This window comes from Anas platyrhynchos, chromosome 4, assembly GCF_047663525.1.
Source record: "Anas platyrhynchos isolate ZD024472 breed Pekin duck chromosome 4, IASCAAS_PekinDuck_T2T, whole genome shotgun sequence".
In the NCBI taxonomy this organism is placed as follows: Eukaryota; Metazoa; Chordata; class Aves; order Anseriformes; family Anatidae; genus Anas; species Anas platyrhynchos.
In genome coordinates this window covers 18,081,942-18,097,641 of record NC_092590.1, presented here as the reverse complement: position 1 = coordinate 18,097,641, position 15,700 = coordinate 18,081,942, and the positions used below count along the sequence as shown (strand labels likewise).

General features: G+C 43.6%; 1 protein-coding gene across 3 annotated transcripts in view; it reads left to right on the top strand.

Annotated features, from left to right (window-relative positions):
• TMPRSS11E (transmembrane serine protease 11E) overlaps positions 1–15,700 on the top strand; it is a 49,877-nt gene that overhangs the window by 1,401 nt on the left and 32,776 nt on the right. The window contains exons 2-4 of one of the 3 annotated variants that reach the window (XM_072037120.1): positions 554–655; positions 1,035–1,105; positions 1,440–1,500. The gene's annotated coding sequence lies outside the window, so the exon portion shown is untranslated. Of the gene's footprint in view, positions 1–553; positions 656–1,034; positions 1,133–1,439; positions 1,501–15,700 lie in introns of all 3 variants that reach the window. The other 2 variants (XM_072037119.1, XM_072037121.1) reach the window with 2 other exon arrangements.

The window sequence follows — 15,700 nt, the reverse complement described above, 5'->3', positions numbered from 1 at the left end:
TAAGACTAAAAGAGTTCTTGCTGTGGTGGGGATTTGTAGATATCCATTTATTCTGAGGAACAGATAATTGCTTTGCGTTGCCCAAACCTATTCTAAGAGGAATGTAGAAGAATTCCCTTGGTGTCTGCAGAGAGCCCTACAGAACCAGGTTAAGACCCTGTGAGTTTTCCTTTTAAACTCCCTTCTCGGTGTTGATCCGTCTGCCCATGTCTTTTTGCAAGCGACTGCTGATGGGCATTCTCTGAAGACATTCATCAGAGATAGGCGACGTTTGAGGAGCAGCTACGGTGACTAAGAATAATCCATGTCCTAGGTCAGAGATGAGATCTGGGGCCGCTTTTGTGTGCAGGCCTTTTGCTGTCTTCCAGGGGATTGAGTAGGGATTGTTGCTGATTGTTGAAGAAGTATGTTTTTTGAGAATGATTTGTTCACAGGCCTGTCATAGCCTGTATAACTTGAAACTAGAGAAGCAAGAGGAGGGTGGGATTTTTTTCAAGTAGGCTATCTTATCTGAGCTGGATTAAAATCCATTGATTAAGAATTTGTATTCCAGGTTGCAGGACAAGACTTGTTGCGACTCCTGCTCTTTTCAAAAGGCATACTCATGCAGATATGACACCAGTCAGCAGAGAGCCATTCGTGTAGCTGGATCATGGTACGTATGTTTTCTGACATACCCATACGTTTGGATAACGTTACCACGTATATCATTAGTGTAAAGTCTGGTACCTTTCAGACTGTGTGCATGCTAACCCTTATGATCTGCCTGCAGCTCTGCAGCAGTCAGACGTAGGTTATAACAAAAATTTCCCCTACCTTGCTCTAATCTCGTTATGCAGAGTAAGTTTAGAAAGGCTTTTAGGCAATGCTTGAAACTATTTTGGCTGTGTCAGCCCATGAAAGACGTTTTCAGTAAAAAGAAAGTTGTGATTTTTCAAGAAAGCTTCAGAGGGTGCTGGCAAACACCTGCTGGCATATATAGCCATGAAATATTATTTGCATTTGTTTTAATTTCTGATTTGCACCTTCCGTAGGCTGCAGGAGTTGCCAGCATAGAAGTAGAGTTTCTGTGTGCCTCTTGTTCCTGCGCCTGGGTGCACTGGCAGTAAGTGGCATGCTTCCTGTTTACGAGGTAATTACTGTATGCTGGCCTGACTGTATGCCAAGGCCGAGTACTTCAGGCCACCGAGTTTATTGGCTCACTGTGCTATTACTGATAAACAGGAAACTCCCTGAAAGTATTACTCCAAAAATGTTTTCAATTAGTAAGCTAATGACAGAAGATGGAGGGGGGAAGGGGGAAAAAGGGAAACTAAAGTTCTTAGAAGCCAAGAAGTTTTTTCCTGTCTCTTGAACGATATGAGTTGGGCTGCTTTTCCCCAGTGTTGCTCATATTTGTGTGTGTGTTCCTCATTCAGTGCTGTTTTATTCCCCTTAAGGTTCTTCTTCCTCCTTCTCCCACCTACCCCCCTGGATAGTGTGATTCTCAGGCTGACAGTGGTAAGGGAGATACTTGTTTGCACTGGGTTTCAAAGAGGGGGCACTTTTTTTTCCTGATTAAACACGCTTTATGCTTTGGGAGGCACTCGTGGGACAGAGAGATGCTGGAGAGTTGAACAGTCACTTAGGCAAAAACTGAGTGTGTTTGCTTTGGCTTTGTGGAGTGTCACTAAGAATTTGCATTTCATAGTCATCGCTGCCATTTTCCCTTGTCTGAGCACTTCCATGGCAAAGAGTGGACTCCGTTTTTCCATCATTTGCCTTTTCACATCCCTTAAAGTAAGTTTAGGTGATAGAGCTGAGGCCAATCAGTGCTCTTCTGTTTTGGCATGGGGTAACCCTCTCTTCTCTTTTCCATCCCTTGTGTTCAGTTGTGCTGCCCCCAGCTTTCCAAGAGTCCTCACTGACCTGATTCAAATTGCTAATCGGGGGGAAGAAAAAAGTTTTATTTTTCTTTCCTGGGTAACTTTTTCAGAATGTGAGATGAACACTGATGATGGTTCCTTTATCGCAGCAGTGAGTGCTTAGATGCACTCAGTCCACCTGCAGCTTGGTGCAGCTTTGTGGGTTTTCTGGGTCAATGCCCTCCTGAATCAGAAGGTGGCAGCATGTCATGTTCGGTGCGTGTTTTGATTCTAGACCAACGCGAATTACTTTGTGTTGCAGGGATGTGGTCCACAGTGATTATGGTTAGAGGAAAGGAAATGAGGGACTCGATGTGGATCGGTGGCATGGAAATGTGTCTTGGCCTAGCCTAGACCACGTCTGGAGATGGCAGGATTTGTTCTGGGTGATAATTGTTAGTGGTAAGGTTTTGCTTCTTGTGCTGTGTCTGTTTCCCTGGGCAACAGGAGAAGCGTGCAAGGCTGCACTTAAGGTCATCCCTCAGATGTAGTTCTCAGATGTGATTATGACATTTGCCCTTGCTTGGCCTGAGTTCAGCAGGGTATTTACAGAACTATTATAGCTCCTGATCACGTATTATGGAAGCCATGAAGTCCTTATCAGATACTTGAAATTAAGCATGGCCTTGTCCTTCTTGCTGAATCATGTTACAGTTAGCTTTATATTGCCCGTGAGCTCTGTACTGGGAGCTCAATTTATATGCTATGCTGCACTGACGGGGTGAGGAATGTATTTGGTATTCTCTGCTCACTCCCCTCTGTCTGCCACAGCTTACAGTTGCTGAAAAGTACAGCTCTCTTCTTAGTTGTCACCTCGCTGGAAGTGTGTGAACAATTATTTTGTGTGGTACAAACTGTCTAGCCCAATTAGACGGGGTTAAAGAACAGGCTCGACAAGACCAGTTTTCTTCATGGTACTGCGATAGACCCTATCATTAGCTAGATGGCCCTGCCTTAACTTAGCCCAAAATAGATGAATAGCATCCTGGTGGAATTTTTGGTCACAAAAATAGCATCCTGTTCTCTGCACAAAAAGTATTCACGCCCATTGGCAGCAGCACGGTTTAAAACTGTACGTGATGGGCAGATACCTTTCAGTAACACATGATGGAGAGAAGTCATGTCAAGTTTTGCTGTCTTCTGCCAGTGTATTTTTCCCCCCTTTTGTCGTGTCTGAGGACAAAGTGCAGAGTTTTCCTTTCTGGCAGCACAGGCTTTCAGACTAGAATTACAAGAGAGGCAGCGCTGTGTGCTGCTTAGGTGCCAGATTGGAAAGGTCACCTTTTCCAGAAGGCTCAGCTCCTGCTGTTGGAGCTAAGAACAGCAAGGGCTTCTGCGTGCTGCTGGTTCTGAGCATCTCCCGCTTAGTTTCTGGCTGTGAGGAGTTGTTTGGGGTTGAAAGTGTGATTTAGGATTGAATATAATCATCGGGATAATGTTGCTGAAAAGTCCTACTTAGAGAATGAAGGAAGCTTGTGTGTAGGTTTTTTCATGTTTTTTTTTCTTTTTTTTTTTTTTTTCCTGTTAATAAGTAGTTCTCTGGCAAACCTAACCAAAGTGAAACCCATTTTTCTCTCCGTTTTGTAGGGAACTTCTGGTTTCTAACAAGGTGTGAGCATAAAGGTCTGTCTCAGTAGGGGTGGTGGTAGCCTTTTTTCCTCTCTGCCTCCTCCTCCCCCCCCCCATTTAAATTTAAATTCTTAAAACTTCAGAGCTTGCTGGCTTTATTGGCAGACACTGACTGTATCAATGCTCTTTCTCTTAAGAAAGCAGGTTCAAAGTAGCAGCTGCTCAGAGGTCTTGACTGGTAGGGAGAGTATCTGAGAGGAATCAAAGGGCATGAAGCAGCTGAAAAAAAAATGCAATTAATCTGGGAATTGTAAAACCAAAAATACCAGCATACTAAACAGTTCTAGTTAGAGGTTATAATGCATCCATTTCTTGACCACCAAAACGTGATCCCCTGCAGAATGGAAACAAAGCTCTATGTAGTTCCTGAAAAAGGGGCATAATTGGAAGAGTTAACAGACGTGAGCAGTTCCATAAACATTTACCGTCTCATTCTGTGCCTATCAGCATGTAGACAACAGGCAAAGTTGGGTCATATCTGTGTCCTACCACGGCAGGAAATTCCTTTGGTCCCAGTGTTGTTCCCTTGTGCCTTTGCAGTCTCTGTGGTCAGATTGCTGTGAATTCAAGTGTCCATTCACATTACTAAAGCCCTGATAATTTACACAGGCTTACTGTATTTGTTTGCAAATGGCTACGGTGTGCATCATCGGTAGGTGAACTGGTGATGGCCATTTGTATTTGTGGTGGGTTTTGCTTCTGTGATGGACATAGCTTCTCCCGTGATCTGTTCCCATGAAGGCCAGGTTGCCCTCTTCTTAACCTTTCATTCCAGCACCAGAAGAGCTGTTGAGGCTGTGACGCTGTGTTCTGATTTCAGTGCAGGTTTTAACTTGTCTCTTGCTTTTGTACTCTCCTTGGCTTCCAGGTGAATCACTGCAGTTATCTGGTATCACACCCTATTTTTAAACCACAATGCTTTTCTGTTTGGAGGACCAATGAAATACTGGTGCTTCATTGCACTGGAGTTTAAATTTGTTCAATATGTCCTATTTCGATTGTTTTGTTTTGTTTATTTTTTCCTGAGCAAGTTTGCTTATCAAGCACTTACCAGTGTCACCTTCATCAGATACTCAGAATCTTGAGTCAGTAGCAAAGCTGTGGCGTTGCCTAGATGAACAGTAGAGCTATATAAAGCAGGGCTGAGAGGATGTTGATGGGTCATCTGATTACTCCCCCACCACAGGTGTGATCAGCAACAGTTCACGTATTCCTAGTTTGTTTACAGAAGTTACAGAATATCTGCAACTAAAGCTTGAAAGAATGTGTTGGACAATTATTTTAAGTGCTTAGATACCGTGAGGGTGGACATTTCATCACCTTCAGGTTTTAGAATGTATGGGGTTCATATTTTAGTGCTTAGTCTATTTTCTTTAACATTTACGGTTAGGCAAAAATTACCAGGGAGTAATTTGTCTACAGTAAATGAAGTGGTAGAATGGTGGAAGGAAAGCATTAGGCTATGAATTAGTGATCAGGATTGCAGTATTGACAAGACTGTGTTTGAAGCTTTGATTTTGTGTAGAAGGTTTCAGTATAGCATTGACAGAGGTGAAACTAAGAAATTGTTCATCTTGGGGAAAATGTCCGTGAATTGGGTTCAAGAAAGGTCTCTCCTGTTTGAGCAGCAAATAGGAGCACCAGATGTCTCTCTGTAACTCCTTGGGCTTGTCTTGGAAAGGAGGTATTGTGGAAGCCCACAGTGAAACAGAATAGAAGAGGCTGGAGATGGAGGCAATGGAGGATTCACTCCAGGGAAGTTTAAGAACTTGTCTCTGTAGCTTTCTGGGAGCATTTACTCATTAAACACCTTCATACAGGTCCCTATGGATGCATTTGATGAATTGCTTGTCCTTTCCTCTCAGCCTTGGTTTTTAGACTTAAGCTGCTTCTGCAGCTCACTGCAGTTGCATTGTGAACTGTCATTTGTCCTCTCTCTCCTTTCTGCTCTTCCTCTGCCATCTGGCTCTCTGCGAGGCACTGAAAAGCTCTGCTGCAAAGCAAGTCAGCAAAGCCAGTTCACCTTACCTGACCCAGGTGTAGAAATTCTTCCATGCTGAGTTGTTTTTTTTCCAGGCACAGCTTGATGTGCAATTATTCAGATGACTCATAATACATAGTCCTAATGTAATCTGCAGGGTTTTTCTTTAAATTTGTCAGCACCGTTGGGTCACAGATCCTGTCAGAAACAAGCAGACAAATGGAGCCTTTTTTTAGGATGCATTTGCGGGTCTTGGACCCGCAGACATGGACCACAGGTCCCACATGAACATGAATTTTTTTTTGTGTGGTGCTTCCAGTTCTGGCTCCTTTCTTCAGAAATCCTTTCTTCATTTTCCTGAAAACAATTAACAAAAGCATGAGAATCTTTGCAACTGCTTTCTGAGATTAGGAACAGAAAAGCTGTAGTGTTACTGCACTCACTTTATTTGCTTTATCCTTTTCCCAGTAGTTTAGAAACTTTTCATCTAGCTGGATTCTGATGAAATAGAAGAAATACATGTTCTTTTTGTTCTCTGTCAGCTCTTGCAATCCTTACCTACTATAACAAACTTTTGATTCACTGTAGTTTTTCTTTTTGGTGCCATTAGTTGTGCTAAAATTATTTTCTAAATTGACCTGCCTGATCACCACTTCCTTTTTTTTGTGAGGGGTAATTTTGTCTTGTGGGAGATGACGACTCTGGCCAGCAACTAATCACCTGCCAGCTGCTCTCTTGTTCCCTCAAAGTGGGATGAGGGCGAGGTGCTCCAGCCCTCTGAGCATCCTCGTGGCCCTCCTCTGGGCTCACTCCACCAGGTCCACAGCCTTGTGCTGGGTGCTGAGCGCAGCGCTCCAGGTGTACTCCAGAATTCTCCTGCTCTTGGAGAGCTGGAAGAGCAGAGTGGGTCGCAGGAGGCCTTGATGCTGTTCAAATACTGTTCAGCAATAGCTAAAATAAATGTTGATAAAGTATTATCAACGCTGTTTTGATAACAAATCAAAACCATGGCACCATACAGGCTGCTGTGAAGAAAATAAACTCCATACCAAGTACATTCTTCACGGCAGTAGTACCAACAATGAGTTAAATTGTTTTAATTGCCTCATTTTATTTTATGGGCCACTAACTGCTGCTTTTGAAGTTCTTTAAACTCACATCGTGTAACAACATGTTAGTTTTAGGTTCTTCTGCAGAGTTTTGAAGTTGATATATTAATCATGTGTATATGATAGGTTAATTACTTTAATTATGGCCTCCTTGAATATTAAAGTTGCTTCGAATGTGTTAGATAAAATCTTGAAAATGGATCTTGACAAAGAACTGCAAAAATAAACTGGGAGAAAAATGTTTTTCCTTGAGGTCATTCTGATAATGCTAGATCACGTCCATTTTAAGGCTTCTATAATTTTACTTAAATTCAGTAGTTGTTTTTTTGTTGTTGTTTTTTTTAAGCTGCTGTTAAAGACAGAAACATTATCAGAAAACTTCATCACAAGTGTCTGAGCTGCTCAGTTCAACTGTATGGGTTCCACTTGTCTTGCTTGTAATGTCTATAATTTTAAGATGTGGCCACCAGATGTTTTGCTTATAACTATGTCCTGGTCTCAAGCCCAGAAGAGGCTGTGACACTGATGAAGCCAGGAACCCTCAGAGTTGCTTGCTGATCCGTGTTGTCACCTCACCTTGGAAGGTTAGATGATGGCTGTCCCCCCCCCTTGGAGTGGGCATTCATGGCTTTTGGGGACCCGTTGGTTCTCAGCTGTCCCTTTTCTGGGAGAACGTGGAGCTTATTTTATGGCTCAGCTGTTCAACAGTGTTTGTGGGATTGTTTGTGAAAGATACTGATTTTCTGTGTTACCAAGCAGATTCTGTTGCTTTGCACAGACAGTTTGATTATTTTTTTTTCCTGCTTAAAAAGTGAATTGAAGTTCTAATAAAACCTGTCTTTTTGAGTTCAAAAGCCTCTTTGGTTTCTGGGGAGCTCATTACATGGGAGCTGTCTCACCACAGGCAGCTAGGGAGGCCATCTCTTTGGGTGAGCCCTGTCACAGATGGCAGCAGACAGCACGTGGGCATGATGCTTGGCTGCCCAGCTGGCCCGGGGTGCGTAGAGGCTGGCTTCTTGAGAACCTGCTGGCAAGGAGTGGTGCTCTATGATGGCCTTCCCTTCTGCTCATGTGTGGAGGATCAGACTTGGCTTTCATCCTAATCAGAAGCTGGGTACTGGATACTGTGTGGATTAGCAAGCTAGGGCTTTTTTTTTTTTTTTTGCTTAATTCTTGGATCGGAGGCTTTAGCTGATACGGAATAGCTCACCTGCCTTCTCTGTCCTAGCTCCTGCTGTCTGCGTGTCCAGATGGCTAGCACTGCTCACAGAGAGACAAGGTCAGCATCTTTGCTGCCTCCTCAAAACACCATCTGTGCACAGCGAGACTGAGGGAACTGAGTTTGTGGATCTTCATCTGGCTGGCTTTTGGTTAGCGGTGCTGGCTGTGCCGTTGATCAGCTCGCTCATGAGGGTTCCCTGGTGTCTAGAAAAGTTGAGTTCAAACTCTAGCCTTTCTCTTGGTTCAGATGTAAATGTCATCTCCCTTTTATTAATTTTTTAATGCTGTGTGGTGGGCTCAAGCTGTCGAGAACACATACAAAGAAATTGTAATTGTCTAAGTCTCCTGCCGATAGAAAGAAACCAGGCTGTGATATTTTTTACCATCCCATATAGGATGATACAAGATCTGAGCCGAAACCAGAACTGCTGCCTCAATCCTCGTTCAAAATTAAAATGGAAATACTAGAAGTGGGTACAGTCTAATGATCAGGTCATTTCTGAAGTCGTGAAGTCTCCCTGCAGGAGATACTACAAGGACACGCTTGTTGCTTGTTCTTCCACTTTTCCTCTACAGCTTGTAATGCAGTCATCTGGGTGCAAGCTGGTTGTGTTACAGTGGTCCATATTTAACTATTACGGTTTGTAGTTTTTGTTTTAGCAGCCAGTTCCGTTGTGAAGGGGGTTATGTCATTCCCAGGGAGATCCTTCTTTTTATGATACGTTTGCTGATTCCTCTGGAACATGCTGAGAGCTGCTGCAGTGTGACCACAGCTTGAGGCAAGTTTCCTCCTGTTGCAAGAGGTCTGGTGGCAGCCCAGAATTGCCCTGTTACTTTTTGCAAATACTAAGAAGTTGTTTGTCACCTTCATATCCTACAGGAAGGCAGTAATTGTATAAAATGGAAGAATCCACTTTACACTCATTATTCTTCATTTCACTAAAAGCTTGTAGTATTTCTGTAATCTAATAATTTTCCAAGTGCTGGAACTTAACCCTGGTCTGCAGATGATCAGGGAATAGTTCTCACTGGTACATGGATACAAAGGGGAATGTTTGGTATTTCAGATAAAGGTATTTTAGTTTCATGTTGTAACCCCCTGTATTCAGTTACTTGCTTTCTGGACCCAAACATGATTTCTTTTCATGTCTTCTCTTAATACAAAGAGGGATGGGTTTGAGGTAAACTCAGTCTAAATGGTTCAGTCATTTAAAACCAGAGACAGTGATTCTGTCACACTGCAGCTCTGTAATTGCCCTCTAGAAAGATTCAAGGAAATAAACAGGTAACCTGGTTTGGGTTTTTCAACACAGCTAGTGTTACAGTGAGCATTCATGTTTGTTATGTTCATTTTGGGGCACAAGTTGAAAATACAAATGAGACAAATAATCCTTTGGTCGTTACTAGCTCTTCTGAATGATGCCAGGAATGAGACTGTTAGGCTGCATACATGGTTAACGCTGTTTTCATGCTGACCTCTAAGATCCAGGTGGGAATCCCAGCCCCACTCCAGACCTGGCAGGTCTCTAGCTGCACGTACTGCAATAGGTTGAGCATCTTCAGTGGTCTGGGGAAAGGTGAGATGCCAAAGAATTGCCTAGATCAGGGCAGTTTCCAACCTAGTGGAATGAGTATGGTTTTCCCCGCAGCCCTTCTCCAGTGTGATAACTCTGTGTGTCACAATTTTAGAGGAAAAATTTGAGAGAAGGCGCTTCCCTTTTTTTCAAGAAGGTGGAGAAGAGTAAGGCCCAGCTTGCTCTGACTATAAGTGCTTAGAAATGTTTCCAGGCCTTTGGTTTTTCATCCTCTTTCTGCTTGACTTTAGCCAAGAACGCTGCCAGAAATCTTCATGCCAGTCCCACTCCTGCTCTTGTTTTTACCACCATGTGACAATGGTCTCTGTTTAAGTGGCCAGCTGCCTTGCATGAGCAGAAGTAGCATCTTGAGAACCAGATGAAGTTTTAATCTAGTAAAGTTCCCTCCTGGCTGCCTTCACAAGCCTCAGTCTTCAGGAGAAGAAGTTTCTGTCCTCTCCTCCCTGCTGATCCCCTTTGAAGTTCTGTTTGAATGTTTGCACAAATATTATCTGACCGTAGCAATTAGTAATGGATGTTCCACAGCAGGAACTTTCCCAGGCTGGCATGAATAACTTAATTTTTTGTTCAGAGTGCATTTCCTGTGAATACCTCAATAGTCTGATCGTCAGTTGGTCCTATGGGCTTCCTGTTCTGACATGCTGGAAGAGGATGTATCATTCAGCCTGTCTTGATTATATTTTTTTCTTTGGTACTTTACCTGAGCCTTTGTTGTGTTTGCTTTTTATGGACCAGAGTTTGTTCTTTGTCATCTACGTATGGATACGTCTCCAGCTTCTTGGAGGGCGTTGTCCGAACAGCCTCCCTTCTTCTGCTCTTTGTGTGCTCTTTCCCCCTTGTTTCTGTTTTTGTCAAGGAGAATAAACTTGTTCCAGGCTTCCAGCATGGGGACCTTAAACAATTTTCATGTTTCTTACAAGTGTTTAGGACATCTAGCTGTTATTCCTAGCCTCTCCCAGCAGGTATAGATAGACCCAGAGGCCCATGCTGTTGTCTTTCACAGGAGCTGATGTGTGGCAGATGTTCTGCAGGCAGCTTTAATTCAGCTGAGCTGCATCCTGGAAGATGTCTGACCCGCTTAAGCTCAGCAGAGGCTCACGGAGCTGCCCAGGAGGCGGAGGGAATAAGTTGTTAACTTGAGAATCTGCAAGTATCTGCTGCTTTTATTGAGCCACTGCTGCATTTTAAGCTGGTTTGGTTTAGGTACAAGTAGCTGCCTAGGGAGACTTCTGCATGCTCACAGGTACGTGCTCTGTCTTGTACAGTCCCAGTGTCAAGTCTGGAAAAGTGTTCATAGGGATAGGGGGCTGCCTCCAGCACTTTTTGTCACTTCTTTCCTGTTTCCTTCTTTAGTAGGAGTAAACACAAATTGACTGAGCCTCTCGGGCAGTTTTGCAGCATCCTTGCTGGAAAACTAGTGTAAAAATTAGCCATGGACAACCTCGGTTGCTTCATAGGGGCGTGGAGGGAGTTTCTGGTGATAACCTGTGTGCCAGAGGCAGGGGTGACTCTTGAAGGAAACAGGAAGATTGTGGCTGGTGTGGCACTGGAGAATTTGAGCAAGAAAACTGCCCGACGTCTGTTGTGTCAGGAAGGAAAATGTTCGTATCTTCCTTTAGGTGCAGATGAGCTTGACAATATGTCCGAACTGCTTTTTGCTCTTGTGAAAGCATTTTCTACCTTACGTGTAAGATGCTCAGAGCAAGGAGGAAGAAAAAATCTCCTTCCTGCTCTAAGCTACTGCTGATCAACATTAAGGCTGAGCTGTCAGTAGCAAAGGTAACCTCTCAGTACTTTGTAGGGCATGTGTGTGTGTTCAGGGTTTAATACCAAGCGTGAGTGGCTAAGGACAGATAAACATACATGTAAGCCAGAGAAAATAAGCAAATCTTGGCTGGGTTTCTCCATTTCTGAGTTCTTTTGCGAGCTGGGGAGAGAGGTGGGTCACTAAAGATGTAAGTGGTGAAACTGGGACTGCAGGGTAAAGAAGGGGACTCAGGTGTTCCTCTTGCTGTGTTTCACTGTCCTGCTTCCTGCAGAGCTGGGAAGATTTGCCTTGTTTGACTTGGGCTTTCTTGAAAGAGAATGGAGAACTGAAAAGGATGAAAATAACCTTTGTTATTAAGTATATATATCACGCCTCAGGAGCATGTCGTTGCAAGCAGCAAACTCTTTCTGTTTTTTCCTTTCATATAGAAGAAGCTGATTAAGGTTTTTGGTGGTCTCAGTCTAGGTTCCCATGAAGCACTTTCCAACCAAAGCATGCTTGTATCTGCCATTTAAAGGACTATGATGTTTTCACACACTGATGGCTAACTAAACTCTACCAGACCACTCTTTCACTCCCTATCCTCAAAGGAATGTGGGGAGGAAATATGAGGAAAAGGGCTCAAGGGTTGAGATAAGGACAGGGAGATCACTCACCAATTACCAGAAAAACAGACACAGTGCAGGGAGATTAGTTTAAGACAAAGGGATATTAATGAAAAGAGTAGTTTTAGGTTAGACAGTAGGAAGAAATTCTTTACTCAGAGGGTGCTGAGGCACTGGCACAGGCTGCCCAGAGAAGCTGTGGATGCCCCATCCCTGGGGGTGCTCAAGGCCAGGCTGGATGGGGCTTTGGGCAACCTGGTCTGGTGGGAAGGCATCCGTGCCCATGATAAATTCTTGGAAGCAGATGGTCCTTAAGGTCCCTTCCAATCCAAACCATTCTGGGATACTATTAATATAATTTATTGCCCATTATTAACAGACCAGAGCAGTGAGGAACTAAAAGCAAGCTATAAAAGACTTTCTCTCCATCCCCCATTTTCTGTGGCTCCCCAGACAGCACAGGGGAAAGGGGGTTGAGGTCAGTCCATGGTCTGTACCACGGGCTTCATCCCCAGGTTTTGGTTAAAGCAGCCTGCTCTGTTTTACTAAATAATTAAGAATGTCTGATGAAGATCTATCAGCTTAAGTGCTATAAATGTCTTTACTCATCACACAATTAAGTTTTCTGTGCAATTGGCGAAATTTACAATTGTAGTAACATCAGCGCATATTTCCTCTAACTGATTATACTTAGGTTTTTGTCTGGCCTTGGCAGTGTGTGGGAGAACTCTGCCTGTTAGGTTTTTATCTTGAATCTTGTGGCTAGTGACAGACTGCCTCTTGGTGTTACAACAGCAGCTCCACCTCTTCACTCTTTCCAACATCAATTAGGAGAAGTTGCATGCAATTTAGGTAAACTAGTCCCGAGGCTATTTGTAAGGATGACCACTGAGATAAAGGACGTGGAGGGGAGAGCAAAGGAAGGGTAGATGGTTAACACGTTTCCTAGGTTCTTTTCTGACTTTTTCTTAGTGAGTTTCCTTCCAAGATAAGGAAAGGGGATGAAATATAGGTAATGCCACGAAGGTGCCACACCCCAGTGTTACAGGAAGGATTGTTGAGAATGCCAGAAAAAGGGGTGACCTTTGGATCACTGTTGTTCAACACGGTACCAGCTCAGCTGAGTCATGTTGACTGCATGCCTGCATCTGTCGCATCGCAGTGAAGAGCAAAATTTATATTAGCTTAATGTATTACAAATCAGCTGGAAGTAAGTTCAGGTTACCCTACAACTGGCACTTTGCTAGTGAATACAGTTTAGCAGATAAGTGATAGCTTGCTGATGTGTGGTGGCTTGACTGTTAGACCTCATCTCTCCTTAGCCTCAGATTCTTGTTAGGACTGCCTCACTACACTTATCCCTTGTAAAACTGTCAACATATGGGATAAAGATGGGTAGCCTTCAAGGCAAGATGGTGTGCTTAAAGATAGGACTCTCAAAGGTGCTTGGTGTAGGACTGTTTCTTTCAAAAACCACTGGAGTTGGTCAGACAGGGAAATAGAAATGAGTGCTGTAAATGCTAGGCAAAAGCTTTTAGTTTTGTTGCAAATATAAAACTTTGTGCCCCACAGGCTACTCTCTGTGTAAGGATCCCAGATTATTTAGGGTATAAACAGCATTTTCCTACCCGATCGTGTCTGGAAATCAATTTTCTTCCAGTTGTGCTCACATTTCAGGGAGAATACTTGAAGTGTGTTACCCTGCCAGTGTAATGGAGGTTCCTGTCCCTGCGTTGGGAAGAGCAGGGCCCCTTCAGGTTTGATATGTATGTCCTCATATTGGTATATAATGTCTCTGAGACATACTGGACCATCCAGGATGTCCCCTTGGTGGATCTGTCACGTTGGATTTGGCAGTGCTACACCTTCAGCAGCAATTGAAGGCAGTGCAGGATGCAGGCATCAGCATAAGCCTAAAGCTGCATGCTGTTGGTGACTTCAGCTTGAAGAAAGACACAGAAGAGCCAGCCCAGCAACACCTAACTGCTAGGATAAGGGGACTGGGAGGTTGATGCTTGTGTATACTGCTGGTAGTTTTGCCGTGAATGTTGCCACGTGTTTTTCTGGACTGTTGGTGTGTGTGTGTGTGCGCGTTATGGTCTCGCTATATTAAAATTCATGCAGACTTCTAGATTTTTGTACTCTGCAATGGCTAACACCTGTTTTAGACGAGCTCTGGATGAATTGCAAAGAGGAAGGGCATCCGCATACTTTAAAGTTATAACTACCGGCTATCTTTTCTAAGCATCCTGCAGTGTGGAGGGAAAGATTTGGTTGTTAGCAACTAAGTCATAGTTGGAAATGCACTTGGCTTGGACATGTCTGGCAGTACTTGTTCTCACAACGCATCTCTTCTCGAATGGGTTCAAGAGCGCTTCTGAATGAATCACACACTGACTGGTAAACACTTCATTTGCCTTGAGACTCTAGTTCAGTGTCTAAGAAGCTACTGAGAAAAGAAGCTTAGAAAGGACTTCCCAAATGTCCCAACTGATCAACTGACTGTGAGGGGATGTGCTGGCCTGAGCTTGTCTTGCAGCCAAACTGCCTTGTGTGCCATCCTGCAGGGAAGCCAGTCTTTTGGAGAGGCACCCTAACGACAGAAGGCAGAAAGTCACCCTTTGTGCATGTTTTCTTCTTCTGAAAGCACCCTGGTTAGTCTGTCAAAGCTCAGAGCACTGCTCTCATGGCTCAGCAATGAAAACTGCAGGAAGAGTTGAGTTGAGCTTATACGACATGATTTCTTCTTGCCCTGGGACTTCAAACTATCAACTGTGTGCTGAAAGACAGCCTGCATAATTAGAAACAATGCAGGCAGTTTTCCCGAAACATGGTGTATTCATTTCTGTTTCCTCCCAAATATAATTGTGTTTTCATCTATTCCCTCCACTCAAACCCAAAAGTTGAGTAAAAGGAGTAGTCAAGTGGGAGCTAGCTGACTACTTCAGGATGAGCTCCCATCCATGAGAACCTCCTCCCTCTAATCCCCTGAAACCAGTGAAGGAGGTGGTTTTTTTTTTGGAAGACTTGTATCTTTCAGAAAGTGAGTAATGCCACACAAAAGAGGACTTAATGAGTGTCATAAACAGGATGATTGCATCAGATGCAATGGCAGTGTTGAAGTACGGTCGTTTTCAGGAAAAATACGTGATGAGCCATGTACTTCATAGCTGTTATTCTACCGTGTAGCTTCTATTTTTGCAACACTGCAGCAGCTTCTAATTCCAGCCAAGCCTCACAGTAGAAAAGCAGCCAAAGATTATGATGTTGTCTAGCTCTTGTCCTGCATGTACTCTTAAAGTGGACTCTAAATCTTCCCTTTTTCGTTGTTAATCTCGGTCCCATTGTTACCTTCCTCTCATAAGAAGAGCTTTTCTTTGCTTTCATTCTCCTGGCACGCCTCTTTATGTCTGATCCAGGTGTAGCTCGTCTGTGGCCCTGGGATTGTGCTCGATGCTCCAAATGGAGTCTCTGTTGCTGTGTGTGGTGTACCACTTCAGACTCCGAGCAGCTCGTCTGTAACACTGACTGGGTTTGCATTTTCCTTTTCATTGTTTGAATCGCAGTTCTGGCTTCAAGCCATTTCTGGGTTGCTTACAGCATGGTTAAATATTTCTCCTTTCCAGTGGATGATCTTTCAGAATCTGTAATAAGTTCTTGTTTAATCAACGAGTCTTTGATCTTATGCTTCACCATGTTGCGTACTATTGTGTTGATTTCTTTCTCATTTAAATCTGATTTTTTTCCCACAAATAACCAGGATCCAGTTCTGTCTCAGTGCTCTCCTGTTGTACTATGACAGCTTTTAAAGCTGTCTCTTTCTCTTCTGGCTCCTTATCCTTACTTCTAGCAACTGTTTTGATGAGGCCGTACAGTTTGGTGTATTAC